Raw genomic sequence first — 24,684 nt, forward strand, 5'->3', positions numbered from 1 at the left:
GTGTATATGTACCATGGCTTTCTTATCCATTCATCTGCTGATGGACATCTAGGTTGCTTCCATGTCCTGGCTATTATAAACAGTGCTGCGATGAACATTGGGGCACACGTGTCTCTTTCAATTCTGGTTTCCTCAGTGTGTATGCCCAGCAGTGGGATTGCCGGGTCACAAGGTAGTTCTATTTCTGGTTTTTTAAGGAATCTCCACACTGTTTCCATAGTGGCTGTACTAGTTTGCATTCCCACCAACAGTGTAAGAGGGTTCCCTTTTCTCCACACCCTCTCCAGCATTTATTGCTTGTAGACTTTTGGATTGCAGCCATTCTGACTGGCATGAAATGGTACCTCATTGTGGTTTTGATTTGCGTTTCTATGAAGATGAGTGATGTTGAGCATCTTTTCATGTGTTTGTTAGCCATCTGTATGTCTTCTTTGGAGAAATGTCTGTTTAGTTCTTTGGCCCATTTTTTGATTGGGTCGTTTATTTTTCTGGAATTGAGCTTCAGGAGTTGCTTGTATATTTTTGAGATTAGTCCTTTGTCAGTTGCTTCATCTGCTATTATTTTCTCCCATTCTGAAGGCTGTCTTTTCACCTTGCTTATCGTTTCTTTTGTTGTGAAGATGCTTTTAATTTTAATTAGGTCCCATTTGTATATTTTTGCTTTTATTTCCAATATTCTGGGAGATGGGTATAGAGGATCTTGCTGTGATTTATGTTGGAGAGTGTTTTGTCTATGTTCTCCTCTAGGCAATTTATAGTTTCTGGTCTTACATTTAGATTAATCCATTTTGAGTTTATTTTTACTGCAGATGGTGTCTGTAGCCTTGAAATTAAAATAAATTAAAAAAATTAATTTCTTTCCTTGGAAGAAAACCTAGACAGCATATTAAAAAGCAGAGAGATTACCTTTCCAACAAAGGTCCACGTAGTTAAAGCTATGATTTTTCTTGTAGTTATGTATGGATGGTAGACTTGGACTATAAGCAAGGCTGAGTGCCAGAGAATTGATGCTTTTGAACTGTGGTATTGGAAGACACTCTTAAGAATCCCTTGGACTGCAAGGAGATCAAATCTGTCTATCCTAAAAGAAATCAATCCTGAATATTCATTGGAAGGACTGATGCTGACTGAAGCTCCAGTACTTTGGCCACCTGATGCAAAGAGCTAACTCATTGGAAAACACCCTGATGATGGGAAAGAGCTAACTCATTGGAAAACACCCTGATGATGGGAAAGACTGAAGGCAGAAGAGGAAGGGGATGGAAGAGGGCAAGAGGGTTGTATGGCATCACCAGCTCAATGGACATAAGTTTGAGGAAGCTCCAGGAGATGGTGAAGGACAGGGAAGCCTGGCATGTTGCATTCCATGGGGTCCCAAAGAATAGGACACAACTGAGGACTAAACAACAGCAACAATTAACTATAGTCACCGTACTGTATACAAGACCCTCTGAACTTATTCTTCTTATAACTGAAAGTTTATACTCATTGACTTATGTTACTGCATTTGTCCCTCCCCCTGGCTAGTGGCAACCACTATTTTATTCTCTATTTCTATAAAGTTAGTTTTTCTTTTAAGAGTCACACATAATTTATATCAGACAGTATTTGTCTTTCTCTTGGTAAATTATCTCACTTAGCATAGTTCCCTCAAGGTACATCCATTTTGTCAAAAAGGCAAGATTTTCTTCCTTCTCAAGCCTGAGTACCACATTTACTTTTATCCATTTATCTGTCAAAGGAAATTTAGATTGTTTTGATAGCTTTACTATTGGGAATAATATTGCAATGAACATAGGTGTATAGATATACATTTGAGATAAACATTTCATTTCTTTTAGATATACACCCCAAAGTGGGATAGCTGGCTCATATGGAAGTTCTATTTTTAGTTATTTTTTTTAGTTATCACGATACTGTTTTCCATAATACAGGTATCAATTTTCAGGCCTGACACCCAAGAAGGGGCAAGTGTTCCCTTTTCTCCACATCCTTATTAACATCTGTTATCTCTTGTATTTTTTGTAATAGCTTTTATGTAATAGGTGTGAATTGATGTCATTGTGGTTTTGATATAATTTCCCTGATGTTGAACACCTTTTTATATACCTTTCAGCCATCTGATCATCTCTGGTAAATCTCTATTCAGGTCCTCTGTCTATTTTTAAATTGGAACATTTCCAGCGATCCATCTTTTTTGGCTATTGAGTTGTATGAGTTCTTTATATACTTTGTATATTAATCCCTTATCAGACATCTGGCTTGCAAATTTTTCTCCATACTGTAGGTTGCACTTTCGATTTATTAACTTCTTCCTTTGCTGTGCTTTTGATGTTTTATCCAAGAAATCATTGTTAAGAATCTCTTTACTGATGTTTTCTTCTGGCAGTTTTATGATTTCAGGTCTTACATTAAATCTTTTATCCAAGTTAATTTTTATGAGTGGTTTAAGATTGGGGCCCAGTTTATTTTTCTACATGGGAATATCCAGTTTTCTCAGTGTCATTTATTGAGGAGACTATCCATTCCCATTTTGTGCTCTTGGTGCCCTCATAAAAATTAGTTGACTGTATATATGTGGGTTTATATCTGGTCTCTTTATTCTGACCCACTGGACTAAATGCCTGGTTTTATGTCAGTACCATTCTGTTTTGATTATTAGCTTCATAATATAGCTTGAAACCAGAAGTTGTGATGTCTACAGCTTTGCTCCTCTTTCTGAAGAATGTACTGGCTATCCAGTGTCTTGTAATTCCATAAAATTTTAGGATAGTTTCATATTTCTGAGAAAAATGTCATTGGAATTTTGATAGAGATTTCACTAAATCTGTAGATAACTTTAGGCAATATGAACATATTTATTATATTAATTCATCCAATCAAAGAACATAAATATCTTTCCACTTATGCATGTCTTCTTTAATTTCTTTGATCAATGTCTTGTAGATTTTAGTGTACAGGCTTTTCATCTTCTGAGTTAAATTTGTTTCTAAATATTTTATAGTGTTGATGCTATTAATAATATTATTAATTTAATAATAATGGGATTTATTTTTAATTTCTATTTCAAATAGTTCCTTGTTAGTGTATAGAAGCACAACTGATTTTTGTGTATTGATTTTGTATCCTTAAACTTTACTAAATTCATCTACACATTCTAACAGCTTTCGATGGAGTCTTTGGGGTTTTCTGTATGTGGTAATACATTATCTACAAGCAGAGATAATTTTACTTTTTTTTTTCTAATTTGGATACCTTTTATTTCTTTCTCTTGCCTAATTTCCTTGGCTTAGAACCTGCAGCACAATGTTAAATAGATACAGATATCTTAAAAAAAGGCTTTTAACTTTTCACCATTGTGTATGATACTAGCTGTAGTTTTGTCATGTATGGCCTTTATTATGTTGCAGTACTTTTCCTCTATCCCTAACTTCCTGATGGTTTTATTATGAAAAGGTGTTGAATTTTGTCAAATGCTTTTCCTGCTTCCATTGAAATGACCATGGTGATTTAATCGCTAAGTCGTGTCCGACTCTTGGTGACCCCATGGACTGTAGCCTGCCAGGCCTCTCTGTCTGAGGGATTTTCCAGGAAAGAATACTGGAGTGGGTTGCCATTTCCTTCTCCAGGGGATCTTCCCCTCCCAGGGATCAAACATTAATCTCCTGAATTGCAGGCAGATTCTTTACCAATTGAGCTACCAGGGAAGCTTTTTTTTTTGTTGTTCATTCTGTTAACATGTTATACTACATTCATTGATCTGCATGGTGAATAACCTTGCATACCAGAGATGAAATCCTACTTGATCATGGTATGTGATCCATTTAATGCACTCTTGAGCTTGTTTTGCGAGTTGTTTTTTTTTTTTTTTTTTTTTTGTGATGTTTGCATCTATTTTCATCAAGAATATTTTTCTATATTATTTTTCTTATAGTGCCCTTGTCTGGTTTTAGTATCAGGTTAATACTGGTCTCATAAAATGAATTTCAAAATGTTCTTCTTCTTAAATACTTTTGGAAGTTTGAGAAGGATTTGCATGGTATTATTAAAAATTCTTTCTTATTTGGTAGAATTCACCAGTGTAGCCAGAGACCCAAACCATACTTTCCCCTCTGAGTTTGAATAGCTATTATCAGGTTTAATTTAACAAAAATGTGAAATATAGCCTTACTTGGACAAACTGTAGGTGGAAGAAAGTTAATATTTTTTTCTAAATAATAGAAAGGGGAGTTTGTGTTTGTTTGTTTGTTTGTTTGTTTTTTTGTTACACAGTCACACAGTGGCTGATGCCTGAAAGGCAATACCAAAGAATGCTCAAACTACTGCACAATTGCACTCATCTCACACGCTAGTAAAGTAATGCTCAAAATTCTCCAAGCCAGGCTTCAGCAATACATGCACCGTGAACTTCCAGATGTCCAAGCTGGTTTTAGAAAAGGCAGAGGAACCAGAGATCAAATTGCCAACAGAAAAGGCAGAGGAACCAGAGATCAAATTGCCAACATCCGCTGGATCATCAAAAAAGCAAGAGAGTTCCAGAAAAACATCTATTTCTGCTTTATTGACTATGCCAAAGCCTTTGACTGTGTGGATCACAATAAACTGTGGAAAATTCTTCAAGACATGGGAATACCGGACCACCTGACCTGTCTCTTGAGAAACCTGTATGCAGGTCAGGAAGCAACATTTAGAACTGGACATGGAACAGCAGACTGGTTCCAAATAAGAAAAGGAGTATGTCAAGGCTGTATATTGTCACCCTGTTTATTTAACTTCTATACAGAGTACATCATGAGAAACGCTGGGCTGGAAGAAGCACAAGCTGGAATCAAGATTGCCAGGAGAAATATCAATAACCTCAGATATGCAGATGACACCACCCTTATGGCAGAAAGTGAAGAGGAACTCAAAAGCCTCTTGATGAAAGTGAAAAAGTTGGCTTAAAGCTCAACATTCAGAAAACGACGATCATGGCATCTGGTCCCAACACTTTATGGGAAATAGATGGGGAAACAGTGTCAGACTTTATTATTTTGGGCTCCAAAATCACTGCAGATGGTGACTGCAGCCATGAAATTAAAAGACGCATACTCCTTGGAAGGAAAGTTATGACCAACCTAGACAGCATATTGAAAAGCAGAGACATTACTTTGCCAACAAAGGTCTATCTAGTCAAGGCTATGGGTGGTCATGTATGGATGTGAGAGTTGGACTGTGAAGAAATCTGAGTGCCGAAGAATTGATGCTTTTGAATTGCGGTGTTGGAGAAGACTCTTGAGAGTCCCTTGGACTGCAAGGAGATCCAACCAGTCCATTCTGAAGGAGATCAGCCCTGGGATTTCTTTGGAAGGAATGATGCTGAAGCTGAAACTCCAGTACTTTGGCCACCTCATGTGAAGAGTTGACTCTTTGGAAAAGACTCTGATACTGGGAGGGATTGGGGGCAGGAGGAGAAGGGGACGACAGAGGATGAGATGGCTGGATGGCATCACTGACTCGATGGACGTGAATCTGAGTGAACTCCGGGAGTTGGTGATGGACAGGGAGGCCTGGCGTGCTGCGATTCATGGGGTTGTAAAGAGTTGGACATGACTGAGTGACTGAACTGAACTGACCTGAGCCACTCTCTTAGAGATTGGGAGTTAGGTCATAAATAGGTCCTGGACGTATGAAGATGTCCATTCCAGAGGAATGCACACAAGGATTAATCACTGGCCATATAATCAATAGAGAAACCTTGAAGCCTTCAGGAATGTTGCTCACCCTTGGTATCACAGAGAAAATATTTGTCTGCCTGTAGCCACTCCTGATGGGCAATGTTCCTTCTTCTGGCAGGAGCTTGGTTTCCCTTGAAGGATCATGAATCTTTTTTTTTTTTTTTCCCCAGGGAGATACATTTTGGATACATTCAGTCACCAAGGCCACTATCTCTTATAATATGATCTGGGCCCAGTTTAGGCATTTGCCCAACCCATGCCACCTGGGTTCCATCCAGACAAATACATTGCTTCTCTGAGAAGATGAGCTTCACCTAGAATTAACTCATTAAAGTTTCTAGAAAATAAATTAACATAGGCTCCTCCACCCCAAGAACTAGTTCCTACTAGGAAAACCTTTTTACCAGCTAGTTTACCAGCTGATATTAGGTGAAAGCTTCAAAAGTTGCAGTTAAGCCCTCAGATTCCAATGCCTCAGTTTCTAGATATGACCTATGGGATATCTAATGACTGACAGGCAGAGGAACTCCTAAGGGACTGGCATAAAGTGGAACAAATTAAGAAACAGGCTCAACTGATAGTTTTTGCTGTTGGCAGTGCCTTGCAATCTCAGGGACCATCTCAAAAATGAAGAAATGAAGAGGAGATTCAACACCAGATTGGTGAAATCACAAAAAGGAGTCTATTTCAAATGTGGCAAGCCAGGCCACTGGGCCTGTTCCATCCAAGGGCAGGAGTCAAACCTGCCTAGCCCATGTTCATACTGTGGAAAATCAGGCCACTGAAGATGAGAATGCTCCATGTCTAGATCAGACAAAGGGGTCTCAAAACTCCAAATGGTGGCTATGGATGACTGACGGAATCCAGGGTCTTTGGGTCCCACAGAAAAGTGTACACTCTCAAGAGAAGAGCCCTGGGTAATCCTTGTTGTGGCAAATTAGAAGATCAATTTTTTAAAGTAAATATGAGAGCCACTTACTCTGTTCTAAACAACTGTGCTCAGATGGTAAGGAGTCCGCTTGCAATGTGAGAGACCTGGGTTTGATCCCTGGGTTGGGAAGATCCCCTGGAGAAAGGGAAGTCTACCCACTTTAGTGTTCTTGCCTAAAGAATTCCATGTACAGAGGAGCCTGGCCTGCTACAGTCCATGGGTTCACAAAAAGTCGGACACACTGAGTGACTTTCACTTCACTTCACTTCACTAAAGTGCTAAAGTCTTCCTGGTGATGGGCACTGGTGGAAATCTACACAATCAGTATTTCACCAAGTCACTTAATTACCAAATTGAGCAATATCTGATCTCACATTCTTTCTTGATAGTCCTTAATTGTCCCATTTCTTTAATGGGACAAGACCTTATAGAAGCCTTTATGGACACTTCAGTGACTAGGAACAAGTTCTAATTTTTGACTACTCTGGCTAACATCCATAAATTTTCAAGTCTGAAATGGAGATATCCCAGGAAGGGACTCCCAGGCTAAGCTGATTATTACTAGGTGCAGATTATTAGTCTTTTGCCCACAGTATTCCTACTCTGCATGTTATCAAACCCAGTGGGGACAAATTGGGGATACCAAGAAGGAATGATGAACTGTTAGACAAATTGTTGTTGTTATATACTCGGCATATAAGTTAAAGAAGCAGGGTGACAATATATAGCCTTGGCATACTTCTGGTTCCCAATTTGGAACCAGTCCATTGTTTCATGTCTGGTTCTAACTGCTGCTTCTTAACCTGCATACAGGTTTTGCAGGAGGCAGGCAAAGTGGTCTGGTATTCCCATCGCTTTAAGAATTTTCCACTGACCCTTGTGCTCCACACAAAGGCTTCAGCATAGTCATTGAAGCAAAAGTAGATGCTTTTCTGCAATCCCCTTGCTTTTTCTATGATCCAACAGGTGTTGGCAATTTGATCTCTGGTTCCTCTGCCTTTTCTAAATCCAGCTTGTACATCTGGAAGTTCTTGGTTCACATACTATTGAAGCCTAGCTTGAAGGATTAAGAGAATTATCTTGCCAGCATATGAAATTAGTGATATTGTGTGGTAGTTTGAATGTTCTGTTGTGTTGCCCTTCTTTGGGATTGGAATGCAAGCTCATCTTTTCCAGTCCAGTGGCCACTGCTGAGTTTTCCAAGTTTACTGGCATACTGAGTGCAGCACTTTAGCAGCATTATCTTTTAGGATTTGAAATAGCTCAGCTGGAATTTCTTCACCTTCACTAGCTTTGTTCATAGTGATGCTTCCTAAGGCCCACTTGACTTGACACTCCATGAATTCTGGCTTTAGGTGTGTGACCACAACATCGTGGTTATTTGGGTCATAAAGACCTTTACCCAAGAGGACTCTACTCTGTCCATGCTGGGTTTAAAAGGGACTGTTCTCCAAAAAAGATACACAAATGGCCAGCAAGCACTTGTCATTAGGGAAATGCAAATCAAAACTACAGCAAAATACCACTTCACTCCCACTAGGGTGTCTATTAAAAACAAAACAAAACAAAACAAACCACCAGAAAACAGCAAGTGTTGGTGAGGATGTGGAGAAATCAGAACCCTCATACACTACTCGTGGGCTTGTGGGACTGTTAAACACAGAATTATCATATGGCTCAGAAATTCTACTCCTACATATATCCCAAAGAATTGAAAATAGGTATTTACACAAATACTTTGTCTGACTGCTTTGCAGCCCCATGAGCTGAGGCCCACCAGGCTCCTTTGTCCATGGAATTCTCTGGGCCAGAATACTGGGGTGGGTAGACATTTCCTTCTTCAGGGGATCTTCCTCACCCAGGGATCGGGCCCTGGTCTCCCACATTGCAGGTGGATTCTTCACAGTCTGAGACACCAGGAGACATGGGTTCAACCTCTGAGCCAGCAGGACCCCTTAGCCACAGGGCAACTAAGCCCCATGTGTCGCAACTACTCGGCCTGCGCTCTATAGCCCATGTGCTGCAACATGTGAAGTCCACGTGTCACTATGTTCTACAACAATAGAAGCCACTGAAATGAGAAGCCTGTGCACCGCAACTAGAGAGTAGCCCCTGCTCTCCACAACTAGAGAAAATCCCGTGTGTGGCAATGAAGACCCAGCAAAGCCAAAAATAAATAAATGTTAAAAAAAAAAAAAGGAACTAGGTACTGATGCATGTATAAAATAGACAAACCTTAAAGACATGCTACATGAAAGAAGCCAGACACAAAAAGTTATATACATTGTATCATTCCATTTATATGAAATATCCAGAATAGACAAATAGACAAATATAAAAATAGGTAAAATAAAGACAGAAAGCAGTTTAGTGGTTGCTAGGGGCTGGGGTGAGATGGGATAGTGGCTACTTAATGGATACAAGACTTCCTTATGGAGTGATAGAATGTTCTGTAACTACAGAGGGGATGGTTGTCCAACACTGTGAATGTAATAAATGAAACTGGACTGTACACTTCAAAAAAAATAAATAAATAAAAGGGACTGTTCACTCTTAGCTCGCTTCTGCCATTGTGAAATAATTATTTACACTAACCTTTCTCTTCCTCCTTTGGTTATCTGCATTAAGGGAACGTAATGTAATGCAATAGTATATCTCTTCAGAATTATTCATGGTTTAACTCTTTGGATCTCACATTTAGGAAAGATCTGCTTACTATGACAATATCCAAAGTTTCAAAGGCCGGCCTCTCTCTCTCTCTCTCTGGAATACTTTTCCATTAACGGCTTTAAATTTTTATTTAAAATCTTAGGCTCCCAAGCTACATGGCAATTCCACTCCTATGAAAGATCCTTAGATGCACAAGAAAGGGAAATACATCTGAGCAACAAAGTCAAGCTCATTCAGTTCAGTTCAGTCACTCAGTCGTGTCTGACTCTTCACGACCCCATGGGCTGCAGCACACCAGGCCTCTCTGTCCATCACCAACTCCCAGAGTTTACTCAAACTCAAGTCCACTGAATCAGTGATGCCATCCAACCATCTCATCCTCTGTCGTCCTCTTCTCCTCCTGCCTTCAATCTTTCCCAGCATCAGGGTCTTTTCAAATGAGTAAGTTCTTTGCATCAGGTGGCAAAAGTATTAGATTTTCAACTCCAGCATCTGATCTTCCAGTGAGTAGTCAGGACTGATTTCCTTTAGTATGGACTGGTTGGATCTCTTTGCAGTCCAAGGGATTCTCAAGAGTCTTCTCCAACACCACAGTTCAAAAGCATCAATTCTTTGGCACTCAACTTTCTTTATAGTCCAACTCTCACATCCATACATGATTACTGGAAAAACCATAGCCTTGACAAGATGGACCTCTGTTGGCAAAATAATGTCTCTGCTTTTTAATATGCTGTCTAAGTTGGTCATAACTTTTCTTCCAAGGAGCAAGCATCTTTTAATTTCATGGCTGCAGTCACCATTTGCAGTGATTTTGGAACCCCCAAAAATAGTCTGTCACTGTTTCCACTGTTTACCCATCTATTTGTCATGAAGTGATGGGACCAGATGCTATGATCTTAGTTTTCCTAATGTTGAGTTTTAAGACAACATTTTCACTCTTCTCTTTCACTTTCATTAAGAGGCTCTTTAGTTCTTTGCTTTCTGCCATAAAGGTGGTGTCATCTGCATATCTGATGCAGTTTCCCAGTTTCCCCATCAATCAGTCCCTCCCATCAGGAAGCTTCCATAAGCCTCTTATCCTTCTCCATCAGAGGACAGACAGACTGAAAACTACAATCACAGAAAACTAGCCAATCTGATGACATGGACTACTAGCCTTGTCTAACTCAATGAAATTATGAGCCATGCCGTGTAGGGCCACCCAAGATGGACAGGTCATGGTGGAAAGTTCTAACAAAACGTGGTCCACTGGAGAAGGGAATGGCAAAACACTTCAGTATTCTTGCCTTGAGAACCCCATGAACAGTATGAAAAGTATGAAAAGGCAAGCTCATATGCTACATCAAAAAGATGAATAGAAAAAGAAAAGGGCATTCCCCCACCTGGCAAACAGAGATGAATGGACAGGGTTTAGGACCCTCTCTCCTTGGAAAAGGCCAAAGTCTTGGAAGGTCACTGGTGTGGGGATGCCTCCAAAGCCTTGGCATTTGGTAAGTGGTAGTTTGCTGTTACCAAAACTGAGAGCATAAATCACAGGACACCCTGATTTCTGTGCTGTTTTATTTTCTGTTCACTTTAGGTATAAACAACATAGGAGGTGTCCCTTTAGTATCTGAACACTCTCCTTTAGGATGCATTCTGAAAAATTGAAAAGTGTTCAACTTGATAAGCTAAAATGTAGGAATCTCATCTCTTCCTGCAATATGGTTTGGGTTCAATACGAATTGGGGGACATGTCCACTTTGTCCCAAAATGGCTTTCTAAGTCATAATACTATTTTATTACTGCATGTATTTTGCAAGAAACTAGGAAAAATGGACCGAGGTTCCTTGTGTGCAGGCTTTTATTATGCTATACTGTAATCCTTCATTGAAAGACTCTTCAGTTTTGTTTTTTTTTTTAATTAAATAAAGAAAAGAGACCAAAACCCTAGATACTTCAGATGACAATCCCAACTTCTCCTTCCATTCCCTAGGATTGACTGTGACCTTTCCTTTTATACATAATGCCCTGTTTGTGGAACAATACATGCTAGGTCAACTAGTGGGATGGGCCAAGCTATAATATCTAAAATATCACCCACTCCTGAAATAAGAGGCAATTCGCCTCATCCTGGCAAGAACCTGAGCTGCTTGGTTTGGCAGTCCAATGTAGGGGATGGTTTGCATACTCTGAGGCAATACATTGTAACCTGTCAGATACTCTATTTACCCTAGCCAAGACCACAGCAAATGCACTTTCCAGACTTAAAATCCCTTAACTCCATAACTAATGTATTAATGAATAATTGATTGGCCCAGACTATCTCTCAGCTGAGCATGGAGGGATATGTGCAATCATCAGTAAAATATATTGTACCTACATCAATACCCCTGGTCAAATGCAAGATGACATCTAAAAGACATATGAACAGGCCCAACGGTTACACACTTTTGGAAACAGTAACCCCAGAGTCAACTCCATATATACTGTAATCAAAGGGGTATTATGAAGCAAAGCCTGGGCCCTAACCCCTGGTTGGACCTCTGGTTACAATAATACTTTTGCTGATTTTTGCCCCTACATTTTAAAAAATTAATTAATTTATTTTAATTGGAGGCTAATTACTTTACAATATTGCAGTGGTTTTTGCCATATATTCACATGAATCAGCCATGGGTGTACATGTGTTCCCCATCCTGAACCCCCATCCCACTTCCCTCCCCACCCCATTCCTCAGAGTCGTCCCAGTGCACCGGCCCTGAGCACCCTGTTGCATGCATCAAACCAGGACTGGTGATCTATTTCACATATTGTAACATACACGTTTCAATTCTATTCTCTCAAATCATCCAACCCTTGCCTTCTCCCATACAGTCTAAAACTCAGTTCTTTACCTCTGTGTTTCTTTTGCTGTTTTGCATATAGGGTCATCATTACCATCTTTCTAAATTCCATATATATGTATTAATATACTGTATTGGTGTTTTACTTTCTGGCTTACTTCACCCTGTATAATAGGCTCCAGTTTCATCCACCTCATTAGAACTGATTCAAATGCATTCTTTTTAATAGCTGAATCATATTCCATTGTGTACATGTACTACAACTTTCCTATCCATTCATCTGCTGATGGACAGCAAGGTTGCTTCCATGTCCTAGCTATTGTAAACAGTCCTGCGATGAACATTGGGGTACAAGTGTCTCTTTCAATTCTGGTTTCCTCGGTGTGTATGCCCAGCAGTGGGATTACTGGGTCATATGGAAGTTCTATTTCCAGTTTTCTAAGGAATCTCCACACTGTTTTCCACAGTGGCTGTTCTAGTTTTCATTCTCACCAATAGTGTAATGGGGTTGCCTTTTTCCACACCCTCTCCAGCATTTATTGCTTGTAGACTTTTGGATAGCAGCCATTCTGACCAGCGTGAGATAGTATCTCATTGTGGTTTTGATTTGCATTTCTCTAATAATGAGTGGTGTTGAGCATCTTTTCATGTGTTTGTTAGCCATCTGTAGTCTTCTTTGGAGAAATGTCTGTTTAGTTCTTTGGCCCATTTTTTGATTGGGTCATTTATTTTTCTGGAATTGAGCTGCAGGAGCTGCTTGTATATTTTTGAGATTAATTTTTTGTCAGTTGCTTTATTCACTATTATTTTCTCTCATTCTGAAGGCTGTCTTTTCACCTTGCTTATAGTTTCCTTCATTGTGCAAAAGCTTTTAAGTTTAATTAGGTCCCATTTGTTTATTTTTGCTTTTATTTCCATTATTCTGGGAGGTGGGTCATAGAGGATACTGCTGTTGCTTGTTAATCTTGTTTCCTCCACGTTGCAACAATTACACATAAACATGATGATCAGGCAGAAACTTTAGCAACTGCATACTACTAAGGTTTATACTGATATCTCCATAGGACCCCTTGATCAGATAGGGAGAGAGCTTCATTCTAGGGTCAGGTAGGGATGATGGCCCCTGGCCAACTTGAGAAAGTTACAGAAGAATGATACCTTTAGCCATCAAAGTCTCAAAAGATTTTGGGAATAAACTTTTTCAGGGGGGAATAGAAGCAGGAAAGACAGGGCTGGACCCAAGAACAGTCTCTTCATACATAGATGTTAGGCAAAAGGCAAAGCTAACCCGTTGTTTTGCTCTTAATGAGATCATAAAGCATGGAGGAATGCTGTCATAACAATAACATAAATTAGACTTTGATTACACTTTGTGACAACTGAATACAGAAGTTCAGTTCACTTCAGTTACTCAGTCGTGTCCGACTCTTTGTGACCCCATGAATTGCAGCAAGTCAGGGCTCACTGTCCATCGCCAACTCCCGGAGTTCATCCAAACTCATGTCCATTGAGTTGATGATGTGATAAAGTCATCTCATCCTTTGTCGTCCCCTTCTCCTCCTGTCCCCAATCCTTCCCAGCATCAGAGTCTTTTCCAATGAGTCAACTCTTCGCATGAGGTGGCCAAAGTACTGGAGTTTCAGCTTTAGCATTAGTCCTGCCAAAGGACACTCAGGGCTGATCTCCTTTAGAATGGACTGGTTGGATCTCCTTGCAGTCCAAGGGACTCTCAAGAGTCTTCTCCAGCACCACAGTTCAAAAGCATCAATTCTTCAGCACTTAGCTTTCTTCACAGTCCAAATTTCACATACATACATGACCACTGGAAAAATCATAACCTTGACTAGAAGGACCTTTGTTGGCAAAGTAATGTCTCTGCTTTTCAATATGCTATCTAGGTTGGTCATAACTTTCCTTCCAAGGAGTAAGCATCTTTTAATTTCATGGCTGCAGTCACCATCTGCAGTGATTTTGGAGCCCCCAAAATACAGTCTGACACTGTTTCCACTGTTTCCCCATCTATTTCCCATGAAGTGATGGGACCAGATGCCATGATTTTAGTTTTCTGAATGTTGAGCTTTAAGGCAACGTTTTCACTCTCCTCTTTCCCTGTCATCAAGAGGCGTTTTAGTTCCTCTTCACTTTCTGCCATAAGGGTGGTGTCATCTGCATATCTGAGGTTATTGATATTTCTCCCGGCAATCTTGATTCCAGCTTGTGCTTCTTCCAGCCCAGCGTTTCTCATGATGTACTCTGCATATAAGTTAAATAAGCAGGGTGACAATATGGAGCCTTGACGTACTCCTTTTCCTATTTGGAACCAGTCTGTTGTTCCATGTCCAGTTCTAACTGTTGCTTCCTGACCTGCATATAGGTTTCTCAAGAGGCAGGTCAGGTGCTCTAGTATTCCCATCTCTTTCAGAATTTTCCACAGTTTATTGTGATCCACACAGTCAAAGGTTTTGGCATAGTCAATAAGGCAGAAACAAATGTTTTTCTGGAACTCTGTTCCTTTTTCGATGATCCAGTGGATGTTGCCAATTTGATCTCTGGTTCCTCTGCCTTTTCTAAAACCAGCTTGAACATCTGCAAGTTCACAGTTCACGTATTGCTGAAGCCTGGCTTGGAGAATTTTGAGCATTACTTTACTAGCGTGTGAGATGAGTGCAATTGTGCGGTAGTTTGAGCATTCTTTGGCATTGCCTTTCTTTGGGATTGGAGTGAAAACGGACTTTTTCCAGTCCTGTGGCCACTGCTGATTTTTCCAAATTTCCTGGCATATTCAGTGCAGCACTTTCACAGCATCATCTTCCAGGATTTGGAATAGCTCAACTGAAATTCCATCACCTCCACTAGCTTTGTTCATAGTGATGCTTTCTAAGGCCCACTTGACTTCACATTCCAGGATGTCTGGCTCTAGATGAGTAATCACACCATCGTGATTATCTTGGTCATGAAAATCTTTTTTGTACAGTTCTTCTGTGTATTCTGGCCACCTCTTCTTAATATCCTCTGCTTCTGTTAGGTCCATACCATTTCCGTCCTTTATTGAGCCCATCTTTGCATGAAATGTTCCCTTGGTATCTCTAATTTTCTTGAAGAGATCTCTAGTCTTTGCCATTCTGTTGTTTTCCTTTACTGATTTATTTTTTTGCGTAGCTCGCTGAGGAAGGCTTTCTTATCTCTCCTTGCTATTCTTTGGAACTCTGCATTCAGATGCTTATATCTTTCCTTTTCTCCTTTGCTTTTTGCTTCTCTTGTTTCACAGCTATTTGTAAGGCCTCCCCAGACAGCCATTTTGCCTTTTTGCATTTCTTTTCCATGGGGATGGTCTTGATCCCTGTCTCCTGGACAATGTCATGAACCTCCATCCATAGTTCATCAGGCACTCTGTCTATCAGATCTAATCCCTTAAATCTATTTCTCACTTCCACTTTAAAATCATAAGCGACTTGATTTAGGTCATACCTGAATGGTCTCGTGTTTTTCCCTCCTTTCTTCAATTTAAGTCTGAATTTGGCAATAAGGAGTTCATGATCTGAGCCACAGTCAGCTCCTGGTCTTGTTTTTGCTGACTGTATAGAGCTTCTCCATTTTTGGCTGCAAAGAATATAGTCAATATGATTTCAGTGTTAACTATCTGGTGATGTCCATGTGTAGAGTCTTCTCTTGTGTTGTTGGAAGAGGGTGTTTGCTATGACCAGTGCATTTTCTTGGCAAAACTCTATCAATCTTTGCCCTGCTTCATTCCATATTTCAAGGCCAAATTTGCCTCTTACCCCAGGTGTTTCTTGACTTCCTACTTTTGCATTCCAGTCCCCTATAATGAAAAGGACATCTTTTTTGGGTGTTAGCTCTAAAAGGTCTTATAGGTCTTCATAGAACCGTTCAGCTTCAGCTTCTTCAGTGTTACTGGTTGGGGCATAGGCTTGGATTACTGTGATATTGAATGGTTTGCCTTGGAAACGAACAGAGATCTTTCTGTCGTTTTTGAGATTGCATCCAAGTACTGCATTTCAGGCTCTTTCGTTAACCATGATGGCTACTCCATTTCTTCTAAGGGATTCCTGCCCACAGTAGTAGATATAATGGTCATCTGTGTTAAATTCACCTATTCCAGTCCATTTTAGTTCACTGATTCCTAGAATGTCGACATTCACTCTTGCCATCTCCTGTTTGACTACTTCCAATTTGCCTTGATTCATGGACCTAACATTCCAGGTTCCTATGCAATATTGTGCTTTTCTGCATTGGACCTTGCTTCTATCACCAGTCACATCCACAACTGAGTATTGTTTTTGCTTTGGCTCCATCCCTTCATTCTTTTTGGAGTTATTTCTCCACTGATCTCCAGTAGCATATTGGGCACCTACCGACCTGGGGAATTCCTCTTTCAGTATCCTATCATTTTGCCTTTTCATACTGTTCATGGGGTTCTCAAGGCAAGAATACTGAAGTGGATTCTGTTTCAGATGGTGAAGCGTCTGTCTACAATGCAGGAGACCCGGGTTCAGTCCCTGGGTTGGGAAGATTCCCTGAAGAAGGAAATGGCAACCCACTCCAGTATTCATGCCTGGAAAGTCCCATGGACCGAGGAGCCTGATGGGCTAAAGTCCATGGCATCGCAGAGAGTCAGACAACGTTTTCTTCCAACAAAGAATACTGAATACGGAACCCTGACCATAAAACCTATAGAGCACGGCCAAGCATGTGCAATAAAAATTCACAGGCTGTGGATGACCACTATATGACCATCTATATGTGGCATTTTACTAGTAAGAGAAAATTTAAGTGAAAATGGCTCTCAGAGCACATGTGTAGTATTTTCAGCATCAAGATGTGCACGAGTGGAAGCTAATGTAACCAGGTGCAATTGAGATCCCACCCTGATTCTCAAAAATGAATATTCTGCCCCTGATCAAAGACACTTCCCTCTATTCAAGGAAATAAAATGAAATTAAAAGAGGAGTCAGAAAATTCCTTGGTTGGCTTCTCATTCACAAGAACATCCGCATTCTTCTCCAAATGTGTACTTTCATGCCTCAATAAATTGTTTATTTGTTTCTCTCTACACCTCAACCTCTGGTTGTTTTTTTTTTTTTTTTTTTGTATTTCTTGGCCAAATTCTTTCAGATATGTAGAACAAGAACCAGGTCCTTTAACTTAGTCTGTCTGACGTCAATGCCATCTGGTTGTGGGCTTTTATCTGTTGGGGAGATTTTTGACTACTATCAGTAGTAGTAATCTCATTCTTGTTATTGGTTTGTTCAGATTTTCTGTTGTTCATGATTTAATCTTGGTTGGTTTTATGTTTCTAGAAAATTTTAAATTTCTTCTAAATTTTTTAATTTGTTTGTATATAATTATTCATACTTGTCTCTTATGATCCTTCGTATTTCTTGGTACCAGTTGTAATTTTTCTTTGTTGTTATAATTTTACTAATTTGAGTCTTTTTTTTAGTCTAGTTAAATGTACATCTATTTTATCTTTTAAAAAGACCAACTTTTAGACTTTCTGATTTTTTCTATTGTTTTTCCAGTCTCTATTTATATCTGTCCTAGCATTTATTATTTATTTATGCTAACTTTTTAATTTGTCTGTTCTTCCATTTCTAGTAACTTGATACACAATGTTATGTCATTTATTTGAGTTCCTTCTATTTTCCTTAATGTACATATTTATTACTATAAATATAGCACTGCTCACTTAGCACCTCTTACCACTGTTTTTGTTGCATGTATTTCAATTTTTGTTTATCTTAAGATATTTTTATTTCCCTTTTGATTTTTTTCTTTGATTCATTGGTTGGTCAGGAATGTTAATTTCCACATACTTGTGAATTTTCTAGATTTTTCTCTGTTACTGATTACTGTTTTATACTATTGTAGTTGGAAATGTACTTGATATGATCTGTTTTCTTACATCGGGTAAGAGTTCTTTTGTGAACTAATAATATATGATTTATACTGGAGAATGTTCTATTTGCACTTGAGAATAAAGTGTATTGTATTGCTATTGAATAAATCATTCTCTCTATATATATTAGGTTCATTTAGTATAAAATGTCATTCAAATTCATTATTTTCTTATTGATTTTCTATCTGATGATCAATTCATTGTTCAAAGTGGGGTATGAAGTTCCCTACTATTATTGCTTTGATGTATATTTTTCCTTTAGAACTGCTAATAGTTGCTTAATGTATTTAAGTGCTCCAATATTGCTGCTGCTGCTGCTGAGTCACTTCAGTCTTGTCCGACTCTGTGCGACCCCATAGATGGCAGCCCACCTGGTTCCACCGTCCCTGAGATTCTCCAGGCAAGAACACTGGAGTGGGTTGCCATTTCCTTCTCCAATGCATGAAAGTGAAAAGTGAAAGTGAAGACACTCAGTCTTGTCCGACCCTCAGCGACCCTATGTACTGCAGCCTTCCAGGCTCCTCCATCCATGGGATTTTCCAGACAAGAGTACTGGAGTGGGGTGCCATTGCCTTCTCTGCTCCAATATTGGGTACATACAATTCCTTTATCATATATAGTGACATTCTTTGTCTCTTGTTATAGCTCTTGACATTCTTTGTCTCTTTTTTTTTTTTTTTTTAATTGTACGGGGACGGGGGTCGGCCGCGCCCACCCCGCGCCCCGCGGCGCTCCCGCCCGCGCTGACAGCTCGCAAACCGACCTCTTTGTCTCTTTTTATAGCTTTTGACATTCTTTGTCTCTTGTTATAGCTTTTGACCTAAAGTCTTTTTTGTCTGATATAAATGTAGCTACCCCTGCCTTTTTTTGTTTCCATTGGCATGAAATATCTCTTTCCACTGCTTCACTTTCAACCTGAGTGTCTTTAAGTGTCAAATAAGTCTCATGTAGGTGGCATTCAGTTAGGTTTTATATTTTTTACCTATTTAACTACTCTTTTACTTTTAACTGGAGAATTTAAACCATTTACAATTAAAGTAACTATTGATAGGTTAAGAGAATACTATTGCCATTTTGTTAATGTTTTCTTATCGCTTTGCAGCTTTTTTTTTTTTTTTAAGCTAGTCCCATCTTTCTTTGTGAGTTGATGGCTTTTTGATTACCATGAGGTTTTCATAAAATATCTTACACAGATATAGCAGCCTATTTTAAGCTATTAACAACTTAACTTGAATTGCATATAAAAGTTCTACATATTTACTTGACCCTTCCACTTAACTTTTTTATATTCCAATTTACATTCTTTTATATTGTGTATACATTAAAATATTATAGCCACAGTTATTTTAAACACTTTTCTCTATTAACATATATATTAGAGTTCAAAGTAATTTATATAGCATTTCTGTACTAGAAGTATTTTGCCTTTGACTATATATTTACCTTTACCAGTAAATTATACACTTTTTTTATGTTTTTATATTGCTATTAGTATCCTTTCATTTCAGCTTGAAGAACTCCTTTTAGGACTTCTTGTAAGGTAGGTCTAGTAGTGATTAATTTACTCAAGTCTTGTTTGTTTAGGAAAAAAATTCTAAAAGATAACTTTTCTAGTTAAAATATTCTTGGTTGGAAGATTTTTTTTTTTTCCTTTGAGCACGTTGTGCATACCATCGCAATTTCTCCTAACCTGTCAGGTTTCTCCTCAGAAATATGCTGACAACTTTATCAGTGTTCACTTTCATATGATGAGTTTTTTCTCTTGCTATTTTGAAATTCTGTTTTTGTATTTAACATCTGAGAGCTTGATTATAATGTATCTACTTGAAGATTTCATTAGTTTGAATTTGTTTGGGAATCTATGATCCTCATGTACCTGTATAGCCATATCTCTCCACACTTTGGGGATGTTTCAAAATATTAATTCTTTAAATAAGTTTTCTGTGTCTTGCTCACTCTGTTCTCCTGATAGGACTCTCATAACATGAATATTGTTTAATTTTATGAGGTCTAATAATTCAAGTAAGCTTTTTTAATTCTTTGTCATTGTTTTAAACATTATTTATTTAATTTTTGGCCACACTGGGTCTTCACTGCTGCATTCAGACTTTCTCCAGTTGTGGCAAGTGGGAGCTACTCTTCATTTCAATATGAGAGCTTTTCATGGATGGTTTCTCTTATCACAGAGCATGGGCTCTAGGTGCTTGGGCTTTGGTAGTTGTGGCTTGTGGGCTCTAGACCACAGGCTCAGTAATTTTGGTGCACTGAGTTCAATTGCCCCATGCATGCGAAATCTTCTCATATCAGGAATCAAAATCATGTCCCATGCATTCACAGGTGGAACATCTGGGAACCATCAGACAGAACCACCAGGAAAGTCCCTACACTTTGCCATTCGCATTTCTTTTTTTCTCCTCTGATGGTGTAATATCAAAAGATCTGCCTTGAAGCTTGCAAATTTTTTATTCTGATTGATCGAGCCTGACTATGAAACATACTCTTGCATATTTAATTTTATTCCTAAAGTTTTTATGGTTCAAAATTCCTTTGCTATCACTTACATCTGTCCGTCAAAATTCATGTTCTTTCCATACGTCGCTTTCTTCACTTCACTGAGTTGTCTATTTGCGTTCTGTTGAATCTAACTGAGCTACCTTGATATAATTAATTTTTAAAAATAGAAACATAATTAAATCACTATGTTTCAAGTGTAAATAAAAGTGACTCATTTATATATACATAAAATTTAACAGGCTAATACTTGTGCTTTGTGAGTACCAAAGTCTAAATGCCCTGTCCAAAAAATGGCATGCAGTATCTTAAATTTTTAATCCCATATGGAAAAATTGTGATAGAATTCCCACAAAATTCAGAATTAAATTGAAGAAAGTAGGGAAAACCACTAGACCACTCAGGTATGACCTACATCAAACACCTTATGATTATACAGTGGAAGTGAGAAATAGATTTAAGGGACTAGATCTGATAGAGTGCCTGAGGAATTATGGACAGAGGTTTGTGACATTGTACAGGAGACATTGGTCAAGACCATCACCAATAAAAAGAAATGCAAAAAAGCAAAATGGGTGTTTGAGGAGGCTTTACAAATAGCTGTGAAAAGAAGAGAAGCAAAAAGCAAAAGAGAAAAGGAAAGATATACCTATTTGAATGCAGAGTTCCAAAGAATAGAAGGAGATATAAGAATGCTTTCCTCAGTTATCAGTGCAAAGAAACAGCGGAAAACAATAGAATGAGAAAGCCTAGAGATCTCTTCAAGAAAATTAGAGATACAAAGGGAACATTTAATGCAAAGACAGGCTCAGTAAAGGACAAAAATGGTATGGACCTAACAGAAGTAGAAGATATTAAGAAGAGGTGGCAAGAATTCACAGAAGAACTATACCAAAAAGATCTTCACTACCCAGATAATCACAGTGGTATGATTACTCACCTAGAGCCAGACATCCTGGAATGTGAAGTCAAGTGGGCCTTAGGAAACATCACTATGAATGAAGCTAGTGGAGGTGATGGAATTCCCATTGAGCTATTTCAAATCCTGGAAGATGATGCTGTGAAAGTGCTGCTCTCAATATGCCAGCAAATTTGGAAAACTCAGCAGTGGCCACAGGTCAGTTTTCATTCCAATCCGAAAGAAAGGCAAGGTCAAACAATGCTCAAACTATCACACAATTGCACTCATCTCACACGCTAGTAAAGTAATGCTCAAAATTCTCCAAGCCAGGCTTCAACAATATGTAAACTGTGAACTTGCAGATGTTCAAGCTGGTTTTAGGAAAGGCAGAGGAACCAGAGAACAAATTGCCAACATCTGCTGGATCATCAAAAAAGCAAGAGAGTTCCAGAAAAATATCTATTTCTGCTTTGGTGACTATGCCAAAACCTTTGACTGTGTGGATTACAATAAACTGGAAAATTCTGAAAGAGATGGGAATACCAGACCACCTGACCTTCCTCTTGAGAAACCTGTATGCAGGTCAGGAAGCAACAGTTAGAACTGGACATGGAACAACAGACTGGTTCCAAATAGGAAAAGGAGTAAGTCAAGGCTCCATATTGTCACCCTGCTTATTTAACTTATATGCAGGGTACATCATGTGAAATGCCAGGCTGAAAGAAGCACAAGCTGGAATCAAGAATGCTGGGAGAAATATCAATAACCTCAGATATGCAGATGACACCACCCTTATGGCAGAAAGTGAAGAGGAACTAAAACGCCTCTTGATGAAAGTGAAAGTGGAGAGTGAAAAAGTTGGCTTAAAGCTCAACATTCAGAAAATGAAAATCATGGCATCTGGTCCCATCACTTCATGGCAAATAGATGCAGAAACAATGGAAACAGTGAGAGACTTTATTTTGGGGGGCTCCAAAATCACTGCAGATGGTGACTGCAGGCATGGAATTAAAAGACTTGCTCCTTGAAAGAAAAGTTATGACCATTCTAGACAGCATATTAAAAAGCAGCGACATTCCTTTGCCAACAAAGTTCCATCTAGTCAAGGCTATGGTCTTTCGAGTATTCATGTATGGATGTGAGAGTTGGACTATAAAGAAAGCTGAGTGCTGAAGAATTGATGCTTTTGAACTGTGGTGTTGGAGAAGACTCTTTGAGTCCCTTGGACTGCAAGGAGATTCAACCTGTCCATCCTAAAGGTGATCAGTCCTGGGTATTCGCTGGAAGGACTGATGTTGAAGCTGAAACTCCAATACTTTGGCTACCTGATGCGAAGAGCTGACTCATTGGAAAAGACCCTGATGCTGGGAAAGATTGAAGGCAAGGAGGAGAAAGGGAGGACAGAGGATGAGATGGCTGGATGACATCACCGACTCAATGGACATGAGTTTGGGTAAACTCTGGATGTTGGTGATGGACAGGAGGCCTGGCATGCTGTGGTTCATGAAGTCAGAAAGAGTCGGACATGGCTGAGTGACTGAACTGAACTGAACTCCCACAAAATAAATCAGTGGCACTACACGTTGACACTATGTGTGTGTGTGTGTGTGTGTGTATGTGTGTATAGCTGTTGTTATTCTGTTAGTCATTCAGTGATGTCTGACTCTTTGCAACTCTATGGGCTGTAGTCCACAAAGCTCCTCTGTCCATGGAATTCTCCAGGCAAAAATACTGGAGTGAGTAGCCGGTCCCTTCTCCAGGGTTTTTTTCTGACCCAGAGAGTGAATCTGAATTTTCTGCATTGCTGGCAGATTCTTTACCATCTGAGCCACCAGAGAAGCCCATATTGTGTGTGTGTGTGTGTGTATGTGTGTGTGTGGACTTGGATTTATCATCTGTGGGACTATGTGATTCTCTGTGCTTCCTGGACTTCAGTGACTTACCTTTCTCATGTTAGACAAATTTTGGCTATTATCCCTTCAAATAATTTTTCAAGCCCTTTCTCTCTCTTCTTCTTCTTCTTCGATACCTGTAATATGTATGTTGGTTCTTTTAATGTTGTCCCAGAGGTATCAGAGACTGTGCTCATTTCTCTTCATTCTTTTTCCTTTATTGTGATCCATTGCAGTGGTTTACACCAATCTGTATTCCAGCTCACTTATCTGTTTTTCTGCCTCATTTATTCTGCTATTCTTTCCTGCTAGCATATTTTTCATTTCAGTTATTGTGTTGTTCATCTCTGTTCTTTAAATCTGCTGGGTACCCATTAAACATTTCTTGTATCTTCTTGGTCAGTGCCTCCTTTCTTTTTTCTAAGATATTGGATCATCTTTACTATAATTAATCTGAATTCTTTTTCAGGTAGATTGCCTATCTCAACCTCACTTAGTTGTTCTTCTTAGGTTTTATCTTCTTCCTTCACCTGGAACCTATTTCTCTCTCATCTCATTTCATTTACCTTTCCTTGTTTGTGGTCTCAGTTCTGTAGGATGTAGGATCATAGTTCTACTTGCTTCTGGCATCTGCACCATGATGAGTGAGTTTGATCTAGGGGCTTGTGCATGCATCCTGGTGGAAATGACTGGTGTCTACCAACTCACTGGTGGGTGCAGCTGGGTCTTGTCACTCTGATTGGCAAGGCTATGACAAGGTGTATCTTTAGGGGTGGTTTTGTACCATGTGTGTTCTGATAAGTAAGGCTTTGTTTACACCCTGTTGGTTGTTTGGCCTGAGGCAACTAGCAGGCTGTCAGGGGGTCCAAATCTAGTGTCAAAATAGTGACCTGTAGAAGAATTCACACCAATAAATATTACCTGGGGTCTCTGCCACCAGTGTCCCTGCCTCAACAGAAAGCCACAGCCAAACTCCTCTCCCACCCCTAGGAGATAATCTAAGACCAGCAGGTGTGTTTGGCTAAGGCTCCTATGGAGTCATTGCTTTGCCCTAGGTCCCACTGCATATGAAACCATGTATCCTCCAAGAATGGTGTCTTTTATAATCTTCTGGGGTTCCAATATTCAAACCACAATGGCCTTCAAAGCCAAATGCTCTTAGGGTTCCTCCACTCAATGCCAGACCTTTGGACTAGGAGACTGACATGGTGCTCAGAACCCTCACTCTTATGTGAAAATGCATGATATATAATTATTTTCTAGTTTGTGCATTGTCCACCTGGTGGGTATGGGATCTTATTATATCCAGAAAGCACCCCT

The 24,684-nt window shown here is 39.3% G+C and overlaps 1 protein-coding gene across 1 annotated transcript in view; it reads right to left on the reverse strand.

Annotated features, from left to right (window-relative positions):
• The window catches only part of ZC3H12B (zinc finger CCCH-type containing 12B), a 257,381-nt gene extending 235,017 nt beyond the window's left edge, over positions 1–22,364 (reverse strand). Inside the window, exon 1 of the mRNA XM_061410305.1 lies at positions 21,512–22,364. The gene's annotated coding sequence lies outside the window, so the exon portion shown is untranslated. The remainder of the gene's footprint in view (positions 1–21,511) is intronic.
• Between the last annotated feature and the right edge of the window lie 2,320 nt (positions 22,365–24,684).

The sequence above is a fragment of the Bos javanicus genome, chromosome X (assembly GCF_032452875.1).
Source record: "Bos javanicus breed banteng chromosome X, ARS-OSU_banteng_1.0, whole genome shotgun sequence".
Taxonomy (NCBI): Eukaryota; Metazoa; Chordata; class Mammalia; order Artiodactyla; family Bovidae; genus Bos; species Bos javanicus.